The following is a 24,150-nucleotide window of genomic DNA, read 5'->3' as shown; positions in this document are numbered from 1 at the left end:
CTCCTGAGCGAGGCTGGCCTCGGATCCCGATTGCTTCTGAGAACCAGGGTGGGCAGGGCCTGCAGGGGGGGCCGGGAATGGGAGAGAACCCCCACAGGGCCCAACTCTGGACCCCTTCCCTTCAGGACTCCAGTCCCGGCTGAGGACGTTGGGCAGAATGTTCCAGAAGTTCCCTTCAGTTCTGGGGATCTCTCTGTAACCAAGGACCAAGCTGAGGCCTGTGACCAAAGGCCCCTGGAAGCTCTGGGTCAGATCTGAGACCCCTTAGCATCTGTCCGCCTCCCACCCCCACAGAGCACTCACACTGCAACAAATCCTAAGTAGGGCCCAGCAAAGGCCTGGTGCGTTGGCATGACTGCTAGTGGAATAACTGAGTGATGAATTTAAGTGTTTCCTCTTTTTTTCTAAACAAACACACCAAGCAAGACTTGAAAGGTATAGAAATGGTTCAGAAGGTTCTCCTCACCGCATTTGTCCTCAGGTCCTCCGCACGCGTGACCAGAGTGGGGTCAGCGGACCCAGAAAGGGAGCCTTGGACAACATGACCGACCGAGCCACACCCCTTGTTCAGACGTCACCAGGTTTTCCGCTCGTGTCCTTCTCTGCCCCAGGACCCCATTGGGACCCCCCGTTGCTTTATTTTTAGCGGGCTCACCTGGTCCCTTCCTGTCTGGAAGGGCTTCTTGTACTTTCCCTGTCTCTCACACCCTTGGTGCTTTTGGAAAGTGCCCATTAGTTATTTTGTAGAATGCCCCGCAGTTTGGGTTTGTCTGAGGTTTCGTCAGGAGTGGCCCAAAAGTGTGCCTTCGGGGCAAGAACCCCACAGAGGTGATGCTGTACCTTGTTCATGCCTCGTGCTGGGGGTTCACGGTGTCCATGTCCTGTCACGGTGACGATGCCCTTGACGGCTGGCCGACGAGGCCTCTGCCAGGCTCCTCCACCGTCAAGTTCCCATCTTTTCTACACAGTCCTTGGGGGAGGTACTTTGAGACTCTGCGAATCCTGTTTCTTCTTAAACTTCCACCTGTTAGTTTTATTTTTATTTTTTTATCATTTATTTGTTATTGAGAGACAGAGCATGAGCTGGGGAGGGGCAGAGAGAGGGGGAGACACAGAATTCGAAGCAGGCTCCAGGCTCCGAGCTGTCACACAGAGCCCGACGCAGAGTTTGAACTCACGAACTGCAAGATCGTGACCTGAGCCGAAGTCGGATGCTTAGCCGACTGAGCCACCCAGGCGCCCCTGCTTTTCTTTAGTTTTAGCATCTGTCAGTGGATCTTGTCTCCGGCAGTTACTGCTGTGAAGTTTGCCTAATGGTGATTTTCTTAATTCCTGCTTTCCTCCCGCATTTACTACTTGGAAATTATACCGTAAGAAAGAACTAGTCCTTCTCCCCCATGTGTGTATGCATGCGATTATTTATTTCTATCAGTATAGACTCCTAGGTATTTCATTTCTTCTGTGAATTCCAGTCTGATAACAGTGATTATTTTCCATCTCAGATTGTTTCAGACTTAGCCTAATATTAGGATCTTTTTCAGATTTGTGCTGCTGTCTCTGGCCAGCCCATGCCCTCTGGTCTTTCTGGGGGCATATTCTTGCTTTCTCGAATCACAAGGTGTTCAAGGCTCATCTTTTGTATTCCTTTCCCCAGCCCTGCAATCAGCCACTTCTCCAAGGAGCCCTGGAGCACTGAAGCGTGGTGCATAGAAACCAAAGCCTGGGAGCTGAGTGTGCTCATTGCTCCTGGGGCATCCCTGCTTCTAGGCCCCTTTAGGGGACAGAGCTGGGATGACATGGACGTGCACCAACACATCATGTGTGTTTCTGCATCTGCCGACCTAAGTGTACATTGACAACCAGGAGTCAGCTCTGAGCTCTCAAATTCTAGTCCCAACAGCAGCAGCCCCACGTTACCCTTCTCCACCTTTCTTATTTGTAACTTCTTTCTCCAATTGGGAGAGACTGTTCTCAGTAGCTAAAATGTATTTTCTTAATTCAAGAATGCGTGAGTTCCGAATTGCTAACCCATACCCCTGTGGTAAACACTTTCCCAGTCGGTGACCAGGTGACAGTATCTGTGTTCAGTGTTTTGTCTTTGGCTCTCCACTGTTTGGTCAGGATACTGTTTTCCAGAGTCTCTTTGGAAGTGAGTGTTTTTTCTCCCCCTCCCCTTCTGTGTGGGTAAGCTACGTATTTGTACTGGTTTGGTCCATTCATTGGTATGTGTACTTCGCATTGGGTTTCCCTCACGTTTTGGGTGGTTATAATCATTTTTTGTGTGCTGGGTGTATGAAGGCCACATGGAACAGTACAGTGCTTTGAAGGCAGATCTGTACTGAAAGATCTACTCCAAGGGAGGTCACTCGGATGTCCTCTGCCATCCCGATCCCATCCCCAATCCTCCACCCCTTTATTTCCCTACCCCCGTAGATCTTCCATATCTGACTCCTGCCCTCTAAAGAGCAGGTTATGTATTTTGTAACCCTTTCTTATGTGAAGGGTAACATATCATGAGTACTCTTTCACTCTTTGCTTTTCTGACCAGATGGTATATTGTGGAATTCTCTCCACATCTGTTCACATCACGCTTCCTTTCTTTACAGCAGCACGGTGTTCCATTGTGTGTGGGTACCAGAGTTTATTGAGCCACTCCCCTATGTTTGGGCAGTTAGGTTGCTTCTATTTTTGCGTTTACAAATGATGCTTAGATAAATAAATTTGCATGTGTATTTTTTGTCGAGCTGGGGGGTTAACTTCATGGTAGAGTCCAAGGAGTGGAGCTGCTATGTTGGCCAGCCAGTGCGTATGGACTTTTGTTAGGTGTTGCTCAGTTGCCTTTCTGGTAAGTTTTTTGCTCAACTGTTGGAAAGCATGTGTTTCTTGTTATAAGTCAACGGTTCGTGTCCATCCTGAGTCCATTACAGATGAGGACTGGAGGGGGCGGGCCATGTGCTTCAGTGACACACTCACTGGGGGCCAGTCAGGAACCCAGAGCTAGATGTCTAGAGTCCCAGGCTCCTTCCCTATTTCCTGCTGGTCCTGGATAATGGGGGTGGAGTCTACTGGCAGGTGGGGTCCATGGCCAAGTGGATGCTTGGTAGATGCGATGTTGCTGGTGGGGCTGGTGGGCTATACCACTAGCCTGAGTTCTCGTTTTCACCGCTTGGTTTAAGCCAGCTCATTGCAGAATTACCTCATGACTTGGGCTCCATGGGGAAGTCTAGGCTTATATAATTAATTTTCCCCAAAACTAAAAAATGTGCTCTCATCTGAGCATGGGAAATAGTGATTAATTTACTTTTAAGTGTTAGTACAGGGAGCTGGTTTTTCTCTTTGTAATCAGTGTTTAAACTTTCCTTACTCCACACGCAGTAAACCAAGCCTCTTTAGTGAGGGAAGAAAGAGGTCTGCCGAGGGCCCTTGTACCTTAGCATCTGCTCTCCTTGGTCACATGACCAAACTGAGCCCAGGGAGATGTACCCGGGCTCTTTCCCACATAGGAGCAGAGCGGGAGGGCAGGTTCCACTCTGTCCGGGGCTCTGAGTGTGACCTGCTAGGGCCGGAGTGGCCCCTCTGACCTGGCCTCAGAGCAGAGGACCCCTTCCTTGGTCTCCCCACCAGGAGTCCACAATCAGCACCCCCAGCACATACACACTAGCCCAGCCTGCCTACCCTGGCGGACCCCTGCTTGGAGAGCCAGGTAAGAGGGCATGCCCATTTGCCCACAGATTCTTCTCACTGGCCGTCTCTTTCTAGTAAGGGCCAGCTGGCTGGGCTGGACCATCCCTGTCCTCCATTCAGCTGCCTCCCATGACTTTCCCTCCCCCGACCTGAAAGCTGGGCCTCCCCAGGCTCACTTGAGGTCCATCTTTTCATTCACCCAGTACACTGGGCACCATCACTGCTCCAGGCATAGGGGCAGGGGCGGGGGGACAGGGAGATGAATCGGATCCGGGCCTGTCCCTCCTGAGGAACTCACAGTTCAATGGGGAAGACTCCAGATAAAGGGAGAGTTACAGGCTCGAGCAGGAGATGCTCAGATGGAGTCCGCAGCAGGCCTCCTGACATCAAGAGGGGGTCCCTGGAGATGCTTCCAAGCGAGCTGAGCCTGGAAGGACGAGCATAGTTGTCCAAGCCAAGGAGGGAGTGTGAGCAAAGGCACTGTGGCAGGAGCTCAGCATTGGTAGGGGGCGGGGACACAGTAAGATGGGATGCGGGTGCACCTGAGGGCAGGCAGGAGATGGGCAGCTTTGGGCAGCAGAACCAGCTCCTGGGTCTGAACCTGACTCTGTTGTTTGAGTTCTTTGTTTTATTCACTGCAGTATCCCCGCTGCCTATCACGGGGCCTGGCGCCTTGTAGGTGTTGAGTAATTCATTTGAGTCTCAATTCCTTATCTCTGAAATAGGAATACCACTTATTTTTGTCTGCATCCCAATGTTCTAGAAAAGGACCCAGAGTGGAGCAGGTGCTGGATAAAGCTCTGTTGCGTGGGTGGCTGGCCGAACGGCACGGGGCTTGGCCCATGCGGTGTGCTTACTAATTAGCAGCTATGATTGGCATGGCCGTGTGTGGCTGGAGGAGCATCTGCGGGCCACAGCGTGACAGAGACGGGCCTCGTGTGCAAAGGCAGACCCGGCAACATCTTGGCAGTTAATGACGGACAGCGCTCTACTTGTTCAGAAGAAGAAGAAGAATCGTGAACTTTTGTTGAGCTGATTAAATGCTTTACAGATGTTCTTTCTCTTCAGTGACTCTTGGGGACTCGGAGTTAATTTCAGTACCCGGGGCTGTCCTGTCTGCCACTCCATTGAGTGGCCATCCGTGGCCCCCAGGCCATTCTGTGGCCCCCAGGCTGGCATGGGCATATGTGGAGGGATTCACCCTCCCGACACATGCCCAGCCCCTCCAGGACCTCACCTGGGGGAGGGGTTCCTGTCCCTTGGAGAGAGGTTCTTGGCAGATTTCCTGAGGCCCAGGAAGGCAAAGAGCAAGACCTCAAATGGTGGCAGATCTAGGAGCCACTGGATGGAAACGTTCCATCTAGAACGTTCCATCTGACCTGGAAAGCAGGTCACCAGCTTCCACTTAATGTAATCTGATTTTAGGAGCCAAATGGGTTTTTTTAAATTGACGATGAGATATCTCAAGCATCCAAAAGAGTATACATGCATACACGTACCGTTGAGAAAGTAAATACGAATTGAACATCACGGATGCATTGCATCTGTTGAATCCCAAAATTCTTTTGCGTCGTTTGCAAGAGCTCCCATGCTGGCCTCTTCTCCACCTGCAGCCTCAGCTCTTCCCACGCTCACCAGGAAGCCTCATCACCCCGACGCGCTGTAGCCTTCCACACTTCTGCTTTTCCCCTGAACCTGCTCGTCTCCTGAGTGCACGCCCCTCCTCTGCCCCCATCGCCGAGCTGGTCCCACTGGACTTGCACGTGTCAGTTTCATCGCTGCCCATCTTCAGGGACACTTCCTTATGTGCCCTTCCAGGCGGGTGGGGACTCCTGCATTCTTTGTGCCCGCCAGTGCCCGCCGCTAGCATTGCCACAGTGATTTGCCTGTCTTATCCCCTCTCTGGGCTGTGAGGTTCTTGAACGCCAAAGGCCTCGTCTGTTGGTGTTTCCCTGTGGCTTAGTCCGGAGCTTGGCTCAGCATGGGCGCTCCGGGCATATCTGTTGGAAGCACGGCCCTAGGTTCCCCAGGGGCGCTGTGTTTAGGCAGCCACGGAGATTTCTCTCTGGGGCGAGGTTCCCGCCGCATCCCTTCAATGGGCCACCCCAGTGATTTTGAATTTCCAGGCAGGAGTGGATCAGAGTGACTCTTTTCTTCATCCCAAAATACGGAAATCTTCTCGAGACCGAGAAGCACTTGGAGTGGTGACTGAGCCTGTGTCACACCAGGAAGAACACGGTCAGCGAGCTGTGGAAAGAATTTGGATGACACGGTACCTCCCCTTGTCTTGACTATGTGGTACCTTTCAGTGCAGATGAAGTTCCCAGACTGGCATCGTTTTGAAAAACAAGTTTCTCCTAGAATTCGATGAAACCAAAGCCGACTCCTTCCTGCAGGTCTCTGCTAAGTTCTGCAAAGGCTGTCGGGAACTTTATCACTTTGCCTTCTCATACACAGCCACCACCGCCCCCTTTCCAGCTCAGATGCCCACGGCTGCAGCAGAGATGTCCCCTAGCATGCTGCATTGGACGGTTTTTTCTTTTTTGTGTGTTTATTTATTTTGAGAGAGAGAGAGAGGGAGGGAGAATCCCAAGCAGCCTCCATGTTCCACTTTGAGCCTGATGTGGGGCTTGATCTCACGACCTGAGTCAAAACCAAGAGTCGGACACTTAACCAACTGAGTCACCCAGGCCCCCCCCTGGATGCTCTGTTCTTGTCCCTGGGGCGGTGAGGTTTTTCCAAAGATTGTAGGAGAGCAGGAGCATCTGGAATCTTCCAATTTTTATTTACGTAAATGTGTGCTTTGAACGTCAGGAAAGTAAAATAACACCAGTGGCTGCATTCCAGATAATTTCTGGATTTTCTCCCGTACAAGTGAGGTTTTGACAGTAATATTTGCAAACCCTAAGTGGACCTGAATGTTATCCTGGGTTTTTTTTCCCCTTCTCAGAGCGTGGGCATCTTCCTATGTGCTGTGTGGTTTCTGTTACCATCATTTTTAACTGCTGTGCAGTGTTCAGTAAGTAGGTCATAATTCCATGATTTTTTTGTCTATTCCTTTTAACTTTTTTAAATGTTTATTAATTTTTGAGAGAGACAGACAGAATGTGAATGGGGAAGGGGCAGAGAGAGAAGAAGATGCAGAATCCAAAGCAGGCTCCAGGCTCGAAGCTCCAGGCTCCACAGAGCGGAGCTTGAACTCACAAACTGCGAGATCATGACTGGAGCTGAAGTCGGGTGCTCAACCGACTGAGCCACCCAGGCGCCCCTCATCTGTTTCTTATTGATCATGAAGTAGCTTGTCGAAGGAAGCTCTTTGACTCCTAGTAAGCGTGGCTCTGGGAAGTAGGTGTAGAGAAGTAGCAAATAGGGACCCACAAGCCCACAGAAGGTGCAGAGTGTGCCAGGACCCTGCGTGGATTCCTGAGCCGGGACACCTCTCAGCCATGTCTCTTTATGGCAAAGTCAACCACCCAGTGGACCTAGAAGGCCTAGCCGGACTTCACAGCACCTTGTAGAAAAGACGGCGGAATGTGGACAGGAGGAGCAGGCAGACAATGGAGTGACGACATCAGGAGCTTGCTAATTGATGAGTTTGTATTAACTGGATTCTGGGTCAAAAGTGAGGAGGGAGTCAGCCAGACAGAAATACAGACGGTATGTGCACCCAGCTGGTGAAAGGAGGGGATTTTCAGCAGACATGTTCGGCTAGCAGCCAAGATGAACTAACGGGCTGCCAGGGAGCAGAAGTCACCGGCTGGCTGGCCCAGGGGTCGCTGGGTGGCTCAGTTGGTGAAGCGTCCAACTTCGGCTCAGGTCATGATCTCACAGTTCCTGAGTTTGAGCCCCTTGTCTGGCTCTGTGCTGACAGCCCTGAGCCTGGAACCTGCTTCTGATTCTGTGCCTCCATCTCTCTCTGCCCTTCCCCTTGCTTATGCCCGTGCTTGCTCTCTCTCTCTCTCTCTCTCTCAAAAATGAATAAATAAAAACTTAAAAAAAAAGTCAGCCTGCTGAAATGTAACATGATCCAAATACACACTCCTGTTCTGGGGTTCAAAACACGCTCCCTTTTGTCCACCAGGAAGGGAGCAAGGTGGCTTTGTAGTGTCGTGAATCCTCAGTGTGGCGTGGTGGCCCCAGGGCCCACGTGCTTCCTGGCAGCCTCAGTGGGTGGGCTACAGTGGGTTGGGGGGGAGATGGCCTGTCCCCTTTGGGGTGGGGACCCCTTTCCTGCAGTAACGTTTTCCTGATGTATGCTGGGGTTGTAGAAGGGGCCCTTCATTGGGAAGGGGGGTGCATGGCTGGTGGAAAGAAGGCTCGTGGGACCGTGAGATGACATTCTGTCAATTGAGCAGGGCAGTTTACAGGCAGTATCTCTAATCCTACAAGCTAATTATTTACTCCTACTTTACAGATGAGGAAACTGAGTCTCAGAGAGCTGAAGCAGCTTGCCCGAGTCACACATCTAGTGACCCACAGGGTCAGGGCTGATGTATTTGAAGCCATTTCTTCACACTGCTCAGTGTTTCAAAACCTAAGTGTTGCCTTTCAGAAAATGAGGATTTGTTTTTGTTTAGTTACCAGTTATACCCGTGATTCCAGTGGATGTCGGTTACAGCGAGGATGTGCCATTAAAAATTTTTTAAATGTTTGTTTATTTGAGAGAGAGAGAATGAGAATGAGTGGGGAGGGGCAGAGAGAGAGGGAGACACAGAATGAAAGCAGGCTCCAGGCTCTGAGCTGTCAGCACAGAGCCCAATGTGGGGCTCAAACCCACGGGTTGTGAGATCATGACGAGCTGAAGTCAGATGCTTAACTGACTGAGCCACCCAGGCTCCCAGAGGATGTGCCGTTTGAAAGCCAAGTGAGAATGTTCCGGACTGAGCTGTGGGCGGGCAAAGTAAGCTGGCCTGACAGTGGTTAGTTCCAGAATGACAGGAGGTATTCAGAAAGTATGTGGAGCTCCTGCAGTGGGGATTCCAAGGTCAGAGGACGAAGCAAACAGAATGTACTTGATGCCTATTCTGTACGAGTGAAAAAGTTCCTTGGTCGTAAGTGGCAGATATGGGTAAGAAACGGGTTCTGACTACCTTCAGCAAAAACAGTATTTCTCGGGGTAGTTCTAGGAGGTCATTCATGGGACAGAGGAGACGGGCCACAGAACCTGAAAAAGGGCAGAAGTCAGGTTGGCTCCAGGCCCTCGGGCGGTGGCCGAGATGACCCAGCATCTACAGCAGACCCGCCCTTGGCGCCCTGCCCGGGTTTGGGCTCCGGGAGCTTCTGATGGGCTCAGCCTGGGTGGAGACGTGACCAAAAGAAGGGCATGGACGCCGAGCAGGCCAGGGGGCCAGCGACCTCAGTGCCTGCTGGCCTTGATGCTCTGCGGCTCCAGGGGACACAGGGAGCCCTTGACTTCTGTCCAGGCCCCCCCATGTGTGGCTCTGCACCCCCCATACCCGGGCCACACCCAGCACTCTGTACTCCTGTGGCCTCTCTTCCAAGGCCCTGTGGCCCTACTGGGCTGACTATGAGTGTGATTTTCAGAAGCAGCCCAGAGGTGCTGCTTCTGACATTTAGCGGAGCACTCATACCACCAGTCTTTAGACGACCATTGTTCTTGCTGTTGTTATTAATACTTTGTTATCAGTATTGTTTACTGTTAATCAGTTACTCCGCTATAATAACAACGAATTCATTGATTGGTTATTAGATAACAGAAGCATCCTTAGTGTGAAGCATAAAGAATAAACTCCCCTGTACCCACTCTCCAGCTTAGGAAGTATTACCTCTATTTCTGGGGTCCCTGAACACCCTTCCCCGACCCCATCCTCTGCCCCTCACTGCTCACTAGTCCTGGCTGCTTTCTTTGCCTTTGTGTTTGTGATTCTCTCGCGTTTCCTTGTAATTTGATCACATTTATGTCTCTGGATAATGTACGGTGGTTTCCAAACTTTCTATAAAGGGAAACACTTTTCGTGCGGTCTTTGGCCGCGAGCCTTTTCACACGCCCTGCGTTCGTGATCCACACACGGGCGTGATGGCATTTTCACTGCCGCTCGTCATTTCCGTGCATGAGATGGGACAGCGGGTCGAGGCCGCCATGGATGGGCGTTTGCATTGTCTCCTGCATGTTGCTCAGGCTGTCTGTGAGCGTTCGTGGCTGTGTCACCGGGTGCATAGCTGCAGGTGTATTCAGGGTGGGCGCCCCAAGGGCGATGGCGGGTCATCAGGGTCCGAGTACGTTCGGCTTTACGAGACGATGTCGTCCTGCTTTCCAGAGTGACAGCGTCCAGCTCACACTCCTGTGACTGGAGCCTCAGAACATGTGTTGTCAGTGTTGGGTGGATCTTAACGCTCTTGGGAAGCTGATGACTGTTGGGTAGTAGCTCGTTGTATTTTAACTTGCGTTTCTCTGATTACTGAGGTTTAACTTCTTTATTTGGGGAAGTTCCTGAACACGGTTTTTGCCCAGTTTTGTACTGGAAGTTTATCATCTTCTCACTGACTTGACTATAACATGATATGTGTGATATCCAGGGAATATAGGGTATATATAGGGTACATGTACATCCTGGTTTGTGATTTAGTAACGTCACTTTTTTATGGTCTTCTTTTGATAAACATGGAGTTTAATGTGGTTGCCTCTATTAGTATCCTCGCTTATAGCTTGAGCCTTTATGTCTTATTAAGATACCCCTACGAAAAGATCATAAAGATAGTCACATTGTCTTCTTTTTTTAAATTTTTATTAAAAATTTTTTTAAACATTTATTTATTATTGAGAAACAGAGAGAGACAGAGTATGAGCAGGGTAAGGGGCAGAGAGAAGGGAAGACACAGAATCCAAAGCAGATTCCAGGCTCTGAGCTGTCAGCACAGAGTCTTACGCAGAGCTCAAACCCACAAACTGTGAGATCATGACCTGAGCTAAAGTCAGACGCTTAACTAACTGAGCCACCCAGATGCCTCTTATACTGTCTTCTAAAAGTTAAGTTTCCCTTTCACAGCTATCTCTAATCCATTGGGAACTGATGAAATACTGGTTCAACTCTAATCTTCCCCCCTGACCCTAGCTGCTTAGTTATCGAGCACTGCTTATCAGAGGCCCATTCCCTCCCACTGATCAGCACTGCCCATGCACATGTAGCTCTGTTTATGTTCTCTTGGCGTAGATCTCTTAAGATTTTGTAACTAAAGCAGCAAAGTACTTCTTGAGGTCTTTTGAAGCAAATCCTCCTCCTCTATTCTTTAGAAAAGATCTTAGCTATTGTAAGATCTTCGCATTTTGATACATTTTAGAATCAGCCTATCAACTAGCACCAAAAACCCTGAGGAAATTTTGCCTGGAAGTGCAGCAGATCCATAGATCACATGGGGAAGAACTGATGCTTTTGCGATGTGGAATCTTGCACTCCATGAAGATGGTATATCTCCCTTTTTATGTTGGTCTAATTTTAAGTCTCTTAGTAAAGTCTGATAATCCTTTATAAAGATTTTACACGTTTGTTAGATTTACTTCTAGATGCTTTTTCTTTCAGATACAACTACCAATGCTAACCTTTCAAGATAGACTTCTGAGACATCTTTACATTTTAAATATTGTTTTAAGTAAGTCTTCATTAAGATACAGAAGGGGTGTCTGAGTGGCTCAGTTTGTTAAGTGTCTGACTCTTGATTTTCACTCAGGTCACCATCTCCCAGTTCGTGGGATGGAGCCCTGCATTGGGCTCTGTGCTGTCAGTGCAGAGCCTGCTTGGAATTCTCTCTCTTTCTCTCTCTCTCTCTGCCCCTCTCCCTTGCTCAAGCTCGCTCTCTCTCTCACACACACAATAAATAAATAAACTTAAAAAAAAAGATACACTCTATAAACCACAAAATTCACCTATTTAAAGCATACAATTCAGTGGTTTAAGTGTATACACAGAGTTGTGCAGCCATCACCAAAATCTGTTCTAGAACATTTTTCTCACCCCCAAAAGAAGTGGCTTTCTCATCCATCAGGCAGTCACTCCCCAATTCCCCTCCCACCCAGTCCCTGGCAGGGAGAAACAAGTGAATGACAGAGTGAATGAATGAATGTATACATGTGCAGCAAGCTTTATGTTTTGCATTGCTCAGCCTCAGACTTTGCTTTCTGTGTCATTTTGGTTTCGTTCCCCTTCCCACATCTATTAACTGCTGTGGCTTTCAAGCCAATCTTCCACTCTTCATCTTGCACACACTGGCCAGGCAGTGTTTTCCAAGGAAAAGAATGTTCCAACCCCTTCTCTCCTAGGAAGCCCTCCGTAGCTCCCCTGGGAATCCAGCTACACTTTCAACCTGGTTTCTGCAGAGAAATTCAGGCTGATGAGTCAAGCACTGTGGACACAGACTTTGGGGCGTAACTTTGGTGAGGTGGAGAAGGCTTCCGGGGCCTTGGTTGGCTGCAGAGCCCTCAGAAAGCAAACACGGTTGACCTGATTTTTCCCCACCACTTCCCTCTGAGCCGGAGTTATCTCGAGTTAACTCAGGGAAGAGGCTAAATTAAGCCTTGAGACCAAGCTGCCTCCTTGACAGGTGCTTTCTTTTGCTTGAGTGACTCTGATGATCGGACTTTGGTTTTAAGGACAGCACTAATTGCACCAACCACGGCGATCCATTCCCTGCCCTGCAGAGACTAGAAGATGCCTGTCCGTGCGCAGCACACACTCATTCATTCCGCACGCCTCTCCCAGCACCCGGCCCACGCCAGGCACCATGCTTGGAGTGGACATTCAGCAGCTCACCCTCTTGGGGCTCGAAGTCCAGCTAGAGAGACTACGAGAAACAAGAGACCCTCTAAGGAGATGACGGCTACTTACTGGCTAGAGGTCTGTCTAGAGCAGAGAAAAGGAGTGGATTTCTAAAGTTCTTGCACCTTCTTGTGACTTGGTGCAGAGGCTAGCCTGTGGAGTCACCAGAAGAAAAGAGGCGATCACTCTAGTATCCACAGACAAGCACGTGGACACAACCCTTTTGAGAAACTATGGAGCACTTTCTAGTAAACCAGAACGCACGCGCACCCTATACCCCATTTCCTCTCCTGGGCGTAGGTAGCCAGTAGGAAATGGCACCCATATGAGTTTTATGTCAAAAGAATTGGAAGCACGTATTGAATGCTAGTGAATGCTCGCATGCCGCGGTATTTAAGGGGAAGCGTAATCATATTTGCAGTTTATTTTGAAATACACCCAAAAAGGAAGATGGATGGGTAGACACACAGAAATTTGATAAAGCAAGTATAGTAACCTGTTAAAGGTAAATTTTGGTGGTGTGTGTATGGATGCTCACTGGAAATTTTCTTTTGGTGTATGTTGAAAAATTGTATATGAAACGTTGGGGGAAACGCATGCTTAACGTTTGCCAGCAGACGTGTACGAGAATGTTCTGAGCAGCATTAGGGTCTCAAACTGGAAGAAATCCAAATGTCCATCAGCAGTAAATAGAGACATAAATCATAGGTCTGTTTATATAATGGGATACTGTTCTCAGTAAGAACGAATGAGCCCCAGCTACACACAGCACAGGTGAACGTTACCAACGTAGGACTGAGGGGGGAAAAACCAGACTCAAAAAAGGACATGTTGTTATGATTCTATTTGTATAAAATTTACAAACCCACAAAACTAACCTAGGCTGTAGAAACCAGGGTAATGATTTTGGGGGGAGGAGAAGGCAGAAAAGATAGTAAATGGAATAGGGTGCCTCGGGGGCCTCCTAGAGTCCTAGAAGGTTCTGTGTCTCAATCTTGCTGCTAGCTAAACAGATGGGAACATTTATCAAGCTGTACATTTAAAGTCTGTGCACTTTTCTGTATGTGTATTATGCATCATTAAAAACTATACTAGGAAAAAGAAGAGAAAAGCAAATAGATCCAACCAGAAACTTTGCCTAGCTGAGCTGAAGTGCAAGGGTGGGAACCCCTCTGAGCCTGTCTGGTCTCCCAAAGCTGTGAACGAAATCAGACTTTGCTTTAGGACATTTGTTCATTCATGTGTGCATGCATTCATGCTGCATTAATTCCCCTGTCTTCACTCAGTGTCTGTCTGTCCTTTATGCAGACGTCTGCTCGCATGTACAGTGCTCCAAATCTAGGGATGCCTGAGTGGTTCAGTCGGTGGAGCGTCCGACTTCAGCTCAGGTCATGATCTCACGGTTCGTGGGTTCGAGCCCTGCATCAGGCTCTGTGCTGACAGCCAGCTCAGAGCCTGGAGCCTGTTTCGGATTTTGTGTCTCCTTCTCTCTCTGCCCCTTCCCCGCTCATGCTCTGTCTCACTGTGTCTCAAAAATAAATAAATGTAAAAAAAACCTCACAAAAATCCCCCACAAATCTAGACTTGATCTGCACGGCCTTACCCAGCCCTTTTGGGGGTTCACATGCCCAGAGGAAGAGATGCACAGATAATTCACTTTGCAGCCACATCCCCCACCTTCCTGGATAGTTGCCCTGAGATGTCTTTTGACCCCTGTATTAGTTCTCCAGAGAAACAGAAACAATAAGAAGGATGATAGGTCGATGATAGATAGACAGGTAGGTAGAGATAAAAGGAGACTTGTGAGAATTGGCCCATATCGTTATGAAGGCTGGCGAATTTCAAGATCTGCAGGGTGAGTCAGCAACCGGGAGGCACAGGAGAGCCAATGGGTTTAGTTTCAGCAAGAAAGCAAACAGGCTGAAGACCTAGGAAGAGCCAGTGTTTCCATCTGAATTCAAAGGCAGGGAATGTGATGTCCCAGCTTAAAGGCAGGCAGGCAGGCAGGCGAAATTCCTCCTACTTAGCCCTTTTGTTCTTTTTAGGTCTTCAACTGATTAGATGAGGCCCACCCACTTTAGGAAGAGCCATCGGCTTTACTCAGTCTATCAATTCACATGTTCATCTCATCCAGAAACACCTTCATGGAGACACCCCGAATAATGTTTGACAAATGTCAGGGCACCCTGTTACCCAGGCACATGGACACACAAAATTAACCATTGCCATGCTGGATTGTGAAACACTTGCTGGCTCTAAAGGAGGAAGTGCACCCGGGGTGGGGGTGGGGTGCTGGTCTGAGTCCCATCACTTCAGGTAGACAGGCTGCTACCACCACACACACCTTGATCATTTAGATAGTGACCAATGGAAAACCAGGCTCCAGCTGCCCCCCGGACCCCCCCTGTAACCATGTGTAGCATCTTAAAGAAAAGAAAGAAATGATTTCAGTTACTGCAAAATGCATTATACAGAAACAAAGTCTGAAGCCTATGAATACAGTTCAGAGGATAAGGAGAAAAATGAACACCCAGGTGTCCCCACCCAGCTTAACAAATGGAAAGTGACCAGTGTATTGGAGGCTCTTGGGGCTCCTTCCAAATGGCCTCCCTCATTGTCCTTTCCTGTGAGAAGCCTCTCTCCTGAATTTTGTGTTAATCATTCCCTTTTTTTTTCTAAAAACCAAATACGGTGAAACCTCCGATTGCGAGGAGCGTGTTCTGCGAGCGTTCCGCAAGACGACAAAAGGTTGCTGATAAATTTTAAGTGGATAAACGAGCGATGTTTTGCGATATGAATCCTACGTGATGTCAGACGTCACATGATCACACCTGAGCCAGTGGTTCTGGAAATTCGCTTTGATACACAAGTGCTTTGGATTACAGGCATGCTTCTGAGATGAATTTTGCTCAAAAACAAGACTTTGTACCTCACAGTTCTCTAAACCGTATCTTGTTTGTTTTTGCCTGTTCTAATCCTTGGTGAGTTGACTCCTGCTGTCCAAAGTCTTCTCCATCATGCTGTCACTGTGCATTCCATGTTAGGACTTCCTCCACATTGTCATACGGACCCTCAGCTCGTTCACTTCACTGCTGTATAATATTCCATCGTGTCCGCACTTGTCTAGTGGACGGGCCACCACATGCCCATCTGTTCTCTACGTAGTGCACTTAGTTTGGGTGGCTTCTGGTCCTCTGATGTCACAAACGAAGCTTGTAGGAGGGTCCTGCCCACGCCCCCAAGTGCACAGGTGCTCAGCCCAGTTGACAGTATGTGTCCCTTCGCTTCTCTGGGTAATGCCAAGGAACTTTCCAGTTTGTACTCCTGCTAGAGTTTCTTGTGGTAGCCTCGTCACCTTGCCGTCCTCCTGGCCCCAGCGAATCACCTGGGTCCCGACCACCCTGCCCATAGGGCAGCCCAAGCTCCTGTAGCATGTAGGAGGCCTTCTTCATACACACGCAGCACAGGACATTTCTTGGGTGTGATCTAGTACGTGAACACACGTAAAACCCCTGCCGCCGTGGACACTGCTTGCGTTTTAGTTCAACTGCTACGCAGCGGCTTCTGTTTTCTACTTCGAGGAAGAGGAGAGAGAACAAGCTTGGTAGAAGAGGTGGCACCAGGCTGGAGTCCTGGGCTGAAATCTTCAAGCCAGTGTCAGGACAGCCATCCTTGACGTTGACAGGCTACGCCCTGCCTTTTCTCCGTGACTCAGAGCGGCATGTCCCTGGGTGGGATCTGTGGGTGAGTTTTCGCTCCCACGCGTGGTCTGGATAAATGATCTTCTTTTGTGCTGCCTCTTCCCATTACAGGTTAGCCTGGGGCGGAAGATAAAGACATTTGCCACCAAGATGGTAATCACGAGTGGAAGTGATGAAGACAGAGGAGGCCAGGAGAGAGAGAGTAAGGAAGAGAGTGTCTTGGCGGTGCTGGGCATAATTGGGACCGTTCTGAACCTGATTGTCATCATATTTGTATACATATACACCACTCTGTGAATGGCGCCGAGGGTGCCGAGGGGCCTCGGCGACGGCCGGATGACGGGAGTCCTGTGTGTCGGCAGGTGAGTGACCGGACGCTGCGCGCAAGCAAAGCAGGCTTGACCTGCACGCGCTGCGCAAGCAAAGGCACCTTCGAACTTTAGAAAGCGGTCATAAAAACAAGCCACTCCTGCTACGAAGAGCAGACACTAAAGCACAATGAATCCAACAAAACCCATTCATACAACAAGGAACTTAACGTCTTCGGCCCGGGGCCCGAAAGAACACTCCAGAGGCCAGGCTTTGACACCGTCGGTGAGCAGGTGGGCGCAGAAAGCCAGCGTCGCAGATCTCTGATGGATTTCACGCGTCGGAAAGGAGGAACGGGGCGGGCGAGGCTCGTCGGTGCGTCTCCCGGGTCATGCGCTTCACCTTAATGCGACGACCAGCTGTTGGGGATGAGAAACCACGGGGCAGCCCTTTGCCAGAATTCCATCCATCAAAAGTGTCTAACTATTTGATACTGGGGAGATAACTTATTTTTCTTTTTTTCATTGGCTTGACGTGTGTATCTGTTCATATCAAGGTTTATAAATGATATATTTTTAATAAATGTGCTCTATTTTTTAGCATGAACCAAATACCTGGAGAGGCGCTCCTCGAGTCCTAGAGCTTTCGTTGGTTTTAGCTGCTTTGCCCCGTAGACTGCAGGTGTTGTGTGGTATAGCCATTCTAGTCCTGCTTCGAACATCCTGAATCTTTTACCTTTCTTCTGTCTCTCTTTCTCTGTCTCTGTCTCTGTCTCTCTCTTTCTCTGGTCTGGAGGACATTTTTCTGTAGTGCCAGCCATGGCCCTGGTGGATGCATGTTTTAAGATTGTCCGTTGAGCGGCTTTTTGTTGTTATATGGGAGATCTAAAACGACTGTGGGCATGTGGACCTTAGTTGTACCATATCCTTACCGAGAACTTTGCATGAACAAGGGCTGAGCGATAGATCATCTTCGAAGAAATGTAAAAAGGACTATCTTTGAAGAGGGGAAGGCAGCTCTATTCACAGATCAACTCGAGGACGGAATATTCAGCTTCTTACTGTGGCCGCATTATTATTTCATTCTGGTGACCATTGATCAGAGTTTTATTTCAGTGGCCATGTACCGTGCACGTGAGAGAGAACGAGGGGGAAAGGCCGGCACAGATGCGTAATTCCTTCCTTAGTTAGCCAGCCACCTGGGACCTTTTTCAAAGTAGGTGGGGTGCAAATGGCACGTGGACTCCCAGCGTGAGAGAGAGAGAGGGCTCACCTGGCTCTTTCAGGCTGAGAAGACACCCACACGACAGGTGACTTTTCAAGGGCACTAGAAGGGGACGGAATGATCACCCTAAAGGTTGCTGTGCTTCTTCAAGCTCCTGGTTTACACCCCGGCAAAGCTACTTCCTCCCTGCTGGGGATGGGTGAGACTATATGTGAATTTGCCCTGTTCTCTCGGCTCCCCGAGATGGGCATGTGCCTGTCTGTGGGGGCGACATGCCCTGGCCAGAGAGTCACAGCTCCTTTTACCAGTGCCAATCTTGCCCGTGGACGAAACTTGCCTAGTTGGCTTCACATCATGCCCAGGAGGTCTCTACCGCCAGATCTCTCCCTCCCCTTGTTGTAGTGTCTGAAATTCACCATTAGAGAGTCACTTCTTGGACTCCGTTAAGGGACCAGGTTCTTTTATAAAACAAATGCCCCTGAGCACCTGACTCTGACATTATTCATCAGGTGTCTTCTTTTCCCTCCCAGAAGGAAGTAGACATGCATTTAGGGCACACTGTGTGCCAGACACTTTATATTCCTTAGGTCATTGAAGTCCCCCTGTAATCTTGTAATCCCCCTATGAGATTGGGGGGGGGGGCGCTCTTTTCCCACCATTTGTAGAAGAAAGGAGGGTTCAGAGAGATCAGGAAACTTGCCCAAGATCATATGGCAGAATCCCCAATCTGCCCGATTCCTTAGCCCAGTGAGGGCTGCTGGAGAAAGGAGATTCACAGGAGCGGAAGCCACAGGAAAGAAAGGGCCCTCAGAGTCAGTCCCAGACAAACCCGACGGCTTTGCGAAAGGCCAGCTGGGCACACCTCAGTCCCCCTCCTCCATAAAAACTAAATAACTCTTGGGAACTCCTTGGACACTGGCAGAATATCATACAAATAAGGATGAGAGACAAGAGGAGATTGGTTAGGAATAAAATGGGCTGTCAGGGGAGGGAGCCATCTACCAGGTGCTGTGTGATTCTAGAAAGACTGTATGAAAATTCTGAACAGTGAACAGAGTAAACAATAAAGGTGCAATGGATTAAAAAAAAAAACTATTGATGTCTTTTTTAACCCCGTGGTATTTTAAAACCTCACTGTCATTCCTTTGTCTATACTTATTTTTTATTTTATTAAAAAAAAAAGCCGAATGTTATTCTTTTAAACAGAACTTGTTTTGTTTGGGCCGTAGAAGCCCCAGTGATTTTTCAGGTATACGGATTTGAAATGTATTGAGGGGAGAAAACTGCCCGTCCCGCCCTCGGAACAGCCTGCTGGTGGCTCTTCTAGATTTTCTTCTTTAAAAATATTTTATATATTTCTGAGAGAGAGCGTGAGCTGGGGAGGGTCAGAGATAAAGGGAGACACAGAATCTGAAACAAGCTCCAGGCTTTGAGCTGTCAGCACACAGCCCAACACAGGGCTCGAACCCACGAACCGTGAGATAATGACCTGAGCCCAAGTCGGATGCTTAACCGACTGAGCCATCCAGGCACCCCTCTTCTAGATTTTCTTAATCCACAGCCTGGAAATAAAGCTGTCCATTCGGTGCCTGCTGGGCCACAGGGCAGCGCGCGCTCCCGCGTCACCGGCGTGCGTAGTCTTACTTGCACTCGCATGTTGCAGGACCCAAGAGCACACACTTGAGCAAACTCATAGCTTCCCGGGGATCTTGGGGCACCTTCAAGGAACAGGAAAGGGAGAGGCTGCCCATGGCCTTGGCTTTCAGTCTCACCAGCACGAGCCCAGCCTGGGGAAACAATGACAATAATCACGACCACACCCAGCACTTTGCGCCCATCCTTCTGGGGTGGGGGGGAGGGCCCCCCACAGCAACCCATGAGTGGTGTGTGCTTCTCCCCGTTTTACAGGATGAAGGCAGAGGCTCTCGAAAAGGCTAATCGATTTTTTCCAAGGTTGCACCACGGTTAGGAAAAGCAGAATCAGACCTTCTGGCTCTGTAGCCATGTGCTGTGAGCACCTCGCGTGGCCCGTTGTGTGGGGGGGTGAGCTTGCTGGAATCCGGCCAGTTCCGGCTCCGAGCACCCCGCTTCCCACCAGCCCTGCCTCTCTCTGAGCTCCCTGCAGCTGATCCAGGCCACAGGGCTGAATGGATGCCTTTCACTTTGACCCCTGGGGGCGGGGGTGGGGGGACTCCGAAAGCCCAAGCCCGATCCTGGAAGCAGAGGTTTGGAGCTGCAAGGTGCTTGCCTGTGGCCTGAATCCCATTTCTGGCTCTTATGATCTGGGTGACCGTGGGCAGGCCACACCAGCTCTGTGGTCCCTGGTTTTCCTCGCCTGGAAATGGGGGTGATGACAGCCCCCGAATCCCATCAGGTGGGTGTGTTTACTTCATTTAACAGATGCAGAAAGCATGACCTGCATGGTGAGTTGACTCGGCAAAGGCGCGAAGACTGACATCACTCTGAATTCTGGGGATTTCCATCTTCCCCTCTGCAGCGCAAGAACGGCATGAAGACACCCCCCCAAAGAAAGAGCCCTGGGGGAGCCTGAGGTTCAGTGGAGGGCACAGGAGGCCTCCAAGGCCGTCTTAAGTTCAGTGAGAGGGACCCAGACCCTGTGAAGGCAGAGGAGGCACTTGGGGTCCCTCTGAATCTTCGGAATTGGGGAAGGGCAGGGCAGAGAGACCCTTTCCCGAAGATTCCCCCCCCCTTTTTTTTTTAAACCAGTAAACCAACTGAAACCCAGCCAGGATCAAGTCCCCTCAAGTCATAGCTCGAGAGTCCAGAGATGTCAAGGGAAGTCTAAAGAAAATTTATATAGAGACTTTTTTTTTTTTCTTTTTAAAAGTGTCATGGATACCAAGTGAACCATAAGGCCTTTTCTCACTTCCTGTTTTTGTGATTTCTGTGCGAAGCAAATGGCTTTTCCTCGAACCCTGAGTTCTGCCCCCACCTTATCCAACATCCTACCCCAAGGAGCACAGTTTTGGGGATCCCTCCTTTATAGCGGGGGCTAAGAGAAACCTCTTTATGCAGCCGCAAAAGGGGCCCAGTTGCACCAGCAGCTCAGTCCTGTATTTCATCCTTGTCTGCCTTTCCATGAATCATACATGCATAGTCCCAGTTGAAAAGAATAAAATTTTTTTTAATTTTTAAAAAAATTAAAATAGTCTCCCGAGATCCCCACCCAGAATCAAGACGATGCTTAGTGTACACGTGAGACACCAGGTGGTCTGCACATCTGTTGGATGAGACCATTTTCCTTGAAATATTAAAATGGTGTCACTTGTAGGCAAAGCGCAGTCATTTGGTCATTGCCCCCACAGTCCTCGCTGTAATGGGCGGCTTCGCTTGTTTCTCATACTGACGGGGTCCAAAGGCGTTCTAGACGGCCATGCTCAACAGCCATCCAGACGCTTCCTCATGACGAGGTTGAAATTACAATCCACACACATGGCGCCATGCTATGAACCTTGCTCCCAAATATGGTGTCATTAACGACCTGGAATATGTTTGTGCATCAGTGAATCTTGGGATTCTGTTGTTGAGATGGACCTTCACCCATGTCCCTGTGTTCTTACCTTTGGACCTTTAGGTTGTCAACAGTGTTTGCTATGAACCAACCCCCACTAAGCCACCTCTTCAAAGCAGCCCACGCATTGCCCTTCCCCCGACCCCTTTGAGTGGTCTCAGTGGCATCCTTAACAGCTACAAGGACCGTATCTGGGGAAGTCACTTTCCCAAGCAAAAGAGATGGTGGGAATCCCCTGTGTGCTCAGGAAGCATACACCCCCTCTCAGATCCCAACTCCAGAGCGGAGTCTGGCCTGAGTCTTTACAAGGACTCGCCGGTATCAGGCATATTTGGAGGCGGTGAAGCATGCGGAACCCAGGAGGCTGACCTGTGCCAGGAGCACGGATGCAGGTGGTGGTACTGGTCTCATCTCTTCAGCGGGGTTCCCTCATCTATCCAAGGCTGACGATAACACCCCGATCCCAGGTCATGAGGAAAAGCAAATGAGACAGTGCAGATACAGCTCCCAGCAGAATGCCTGGGAGAACAAGCGCACTGTCTTGGCGCCAACTGTATACTACTTCACAGGAAGTCTTTCAGTTAGAGTGTCTCTCACTGTTGTCCTTTCCCCTTCTGCCCCTCTCTCTCCCTATTTCTCTTCCTCTCTCTTGTGTTCCTCTCTTCTTTCCTCCCTCGCCTCTAAGCACCTGGCCTCAGCCCACTTTCCTGTGAACGCTGCCATCAGCCATGCTTAGTCTTAGGGCTCTCTCTTCCAGCCAGCTGCCCGCAGAGCATCAGGAAGCCCACTGGCCTTCTTGTTTCCTGGTTCTCTGTGGAAACAATCCCATCCACCATGTAAGCACTTTCCTGATAGCTGCTTCAGGAGCCCAGACTGTCTTCAATACCGCTTGGGAAGAGAAAGTTCCAGAGGCCAAATTCCTGATTCCTCCTCTGACAGTGCTCTCCTAGAAGACTGTGTGGCTTTCACCTCCTTAAAGGAAGAATTTCTATTGTGAGACATCCCCAGAAAGACCCCCTTTGTGAGCGGTGGGGTGGGTGCTGTCTGACATCACTACATAATGACCTCTCTGTCATGGGAAGCAGATGGAATGAACAGACTGCTGATATTTTCCATCGTTCATAAACAAGTTACACAAAATTGCACCCACCCCTGGCAGAAGGGCCACATTGTTGCTATGAGAAACAAGATCACAAAATATCTGTAAACTTTTCCCTACGAGACCCCTTGTTAAGTGGCATACTTGTTAGACAATAATGAGGGAACTTTGCAAAATAAGAGATCAGATACTCCCACAGCAGGGTCATCAAGGGTTAGCACACCTCCCTGTCTGGGACTGCAGCCTGCCAAGTACGTAGACTTGGCCTTAAAGCCTGGGCTTTCAACTCTGTTGTCTGTCTTGGTCACTGGGAAGACAGCACCACTCAATGCCCTGTTCTGACAATAGGAGCATCTCACCTCTTAGCCAAGGGCAGGAAGCTACGAATAACGGCTGAACAGTCCTAAGCATTGCAGTTGGTAAACACATAAAAGAACAATGTCTTTAACTAGCATCTGTCTTATTGGGACTAAAGGAATCAAAGTTAGAACGCGCAGAGAGTTGGGTCAGCCTTAATTCTGGCAAGATCCAAAGATCACTCCTCAAATCTTCCCTACCCATGAGCCGCCATCTTTCTCTTAATCAGAATGGGGCTCCTTCTGTCATGAAAGGCCAAAGGCACAGAGTGATGATGATCCATCGATGGGGACCAACCACAAATCAAAGCTGCTGAGGTGCCTGTAGGTCACTTAACCTGTGGGAAATCCAGCCCAAGAAAGGTCACCTTCAAGTACTTCCTCGCATCCCTTCCTGCATATTCCAGATTACACTTGTAGGTACCACTGGAGTCCATACATGGTTGGCTTACCCAACCCGAGTCAGCTCCCAAAGAGACTCGCAATTATAATTATTGGAACAGAGGTCCAGCAATGTCCCACAAAGTGGTTGTCCTTTCTGTGGTGGTTATCACCCTCCCTGCTTCTCGCCTTCTGAGCCCCTGTTGTCCCAACCAAGGTCGTTATCTGAACTTGGTTGGCCATGTTTTTTCTTTGGTAGCTTTGCTTTTAGTTCTGAGGAGCCCACGTGAGTGTTTTTAGTTCTGAAGACTCTGCTGTAGAACTTTGGGTTCTGAAGTTCTAAGACTCTGCCTCAATATTAAAGAGATGTGTGAACTCAGCTTCATTGAGGCCTTCTGGTGTGATGTTGTCTCGGCCACCATAACTGGGCAATAGCTTTTTCTTATCTTACTTCTCTCTGGAAAACTCAGTGGGTAAGTCCATTGCTTTGGGTATTTGAACAATAAGCATGTGCAGAAAGCTGATTGCTCACGCCTCACCAATGACCACCCCCTGGCTTTACCTGAGAGCCAGGAAGTCATCCAGAAATGAAGGTAGGGTTCAGAACCTGACAAATCTGTGTTCAAGTCCCAAACATGCTACTGATCAATCATAGATCTTGGACCAGAATCTTGATGTTTTTGAACGTTGATTTTCTTGTCATGAATTTAATAAATCTGTTCTCTCAGTGTAATTGTGTAGATTACAGTGTTTATGTAATAAAAGGTACTTGAGACAAATGACTTGTTGGGGCACAGTTTTTAGAGGGGGCAATGTTACCTGAATAGAATCTTCAGGAATAGATAGTGGCACACCAAGATTTACTCTTGGTAGCCCATTCGCATTAGCTAGTTCCCATGCGACATAGATGAGTGCATATTTTATTTTTTTTTTAATGTTTTATTTTTTTCTGAGAGAGGGAAAAAAAGTGTGAGCAGGGGAGGGGCAGAGAGAGAGGGAGATACAGAATCTGAAAACAGGCTCCAGGCTCTGAGCTGGCTGTCAGCACACAGCTCGATACGGGGCTCGAACCCACGAACCACGAGATCATGAC

Source organism: Hyaena hyaena, unplaced genomic scaffold (genome assembly GCF_003009895.1).
Source record: "Hyaena hyaena isolate Hyena2069 unplaced genomic scaffold, ASM300989v1 scaffold_1053, whole genome shotgun sequence".
NCBI classification, from domain to species: domain Eukaryota; kingdom Metazoa; phylum Chordata; class Mammalia; order Carnivora; family Hyaenidae; genus Hyaena; species Hyaena hyaena.
Note: the sequence above shows the minus strand (reverse complement) of the source record.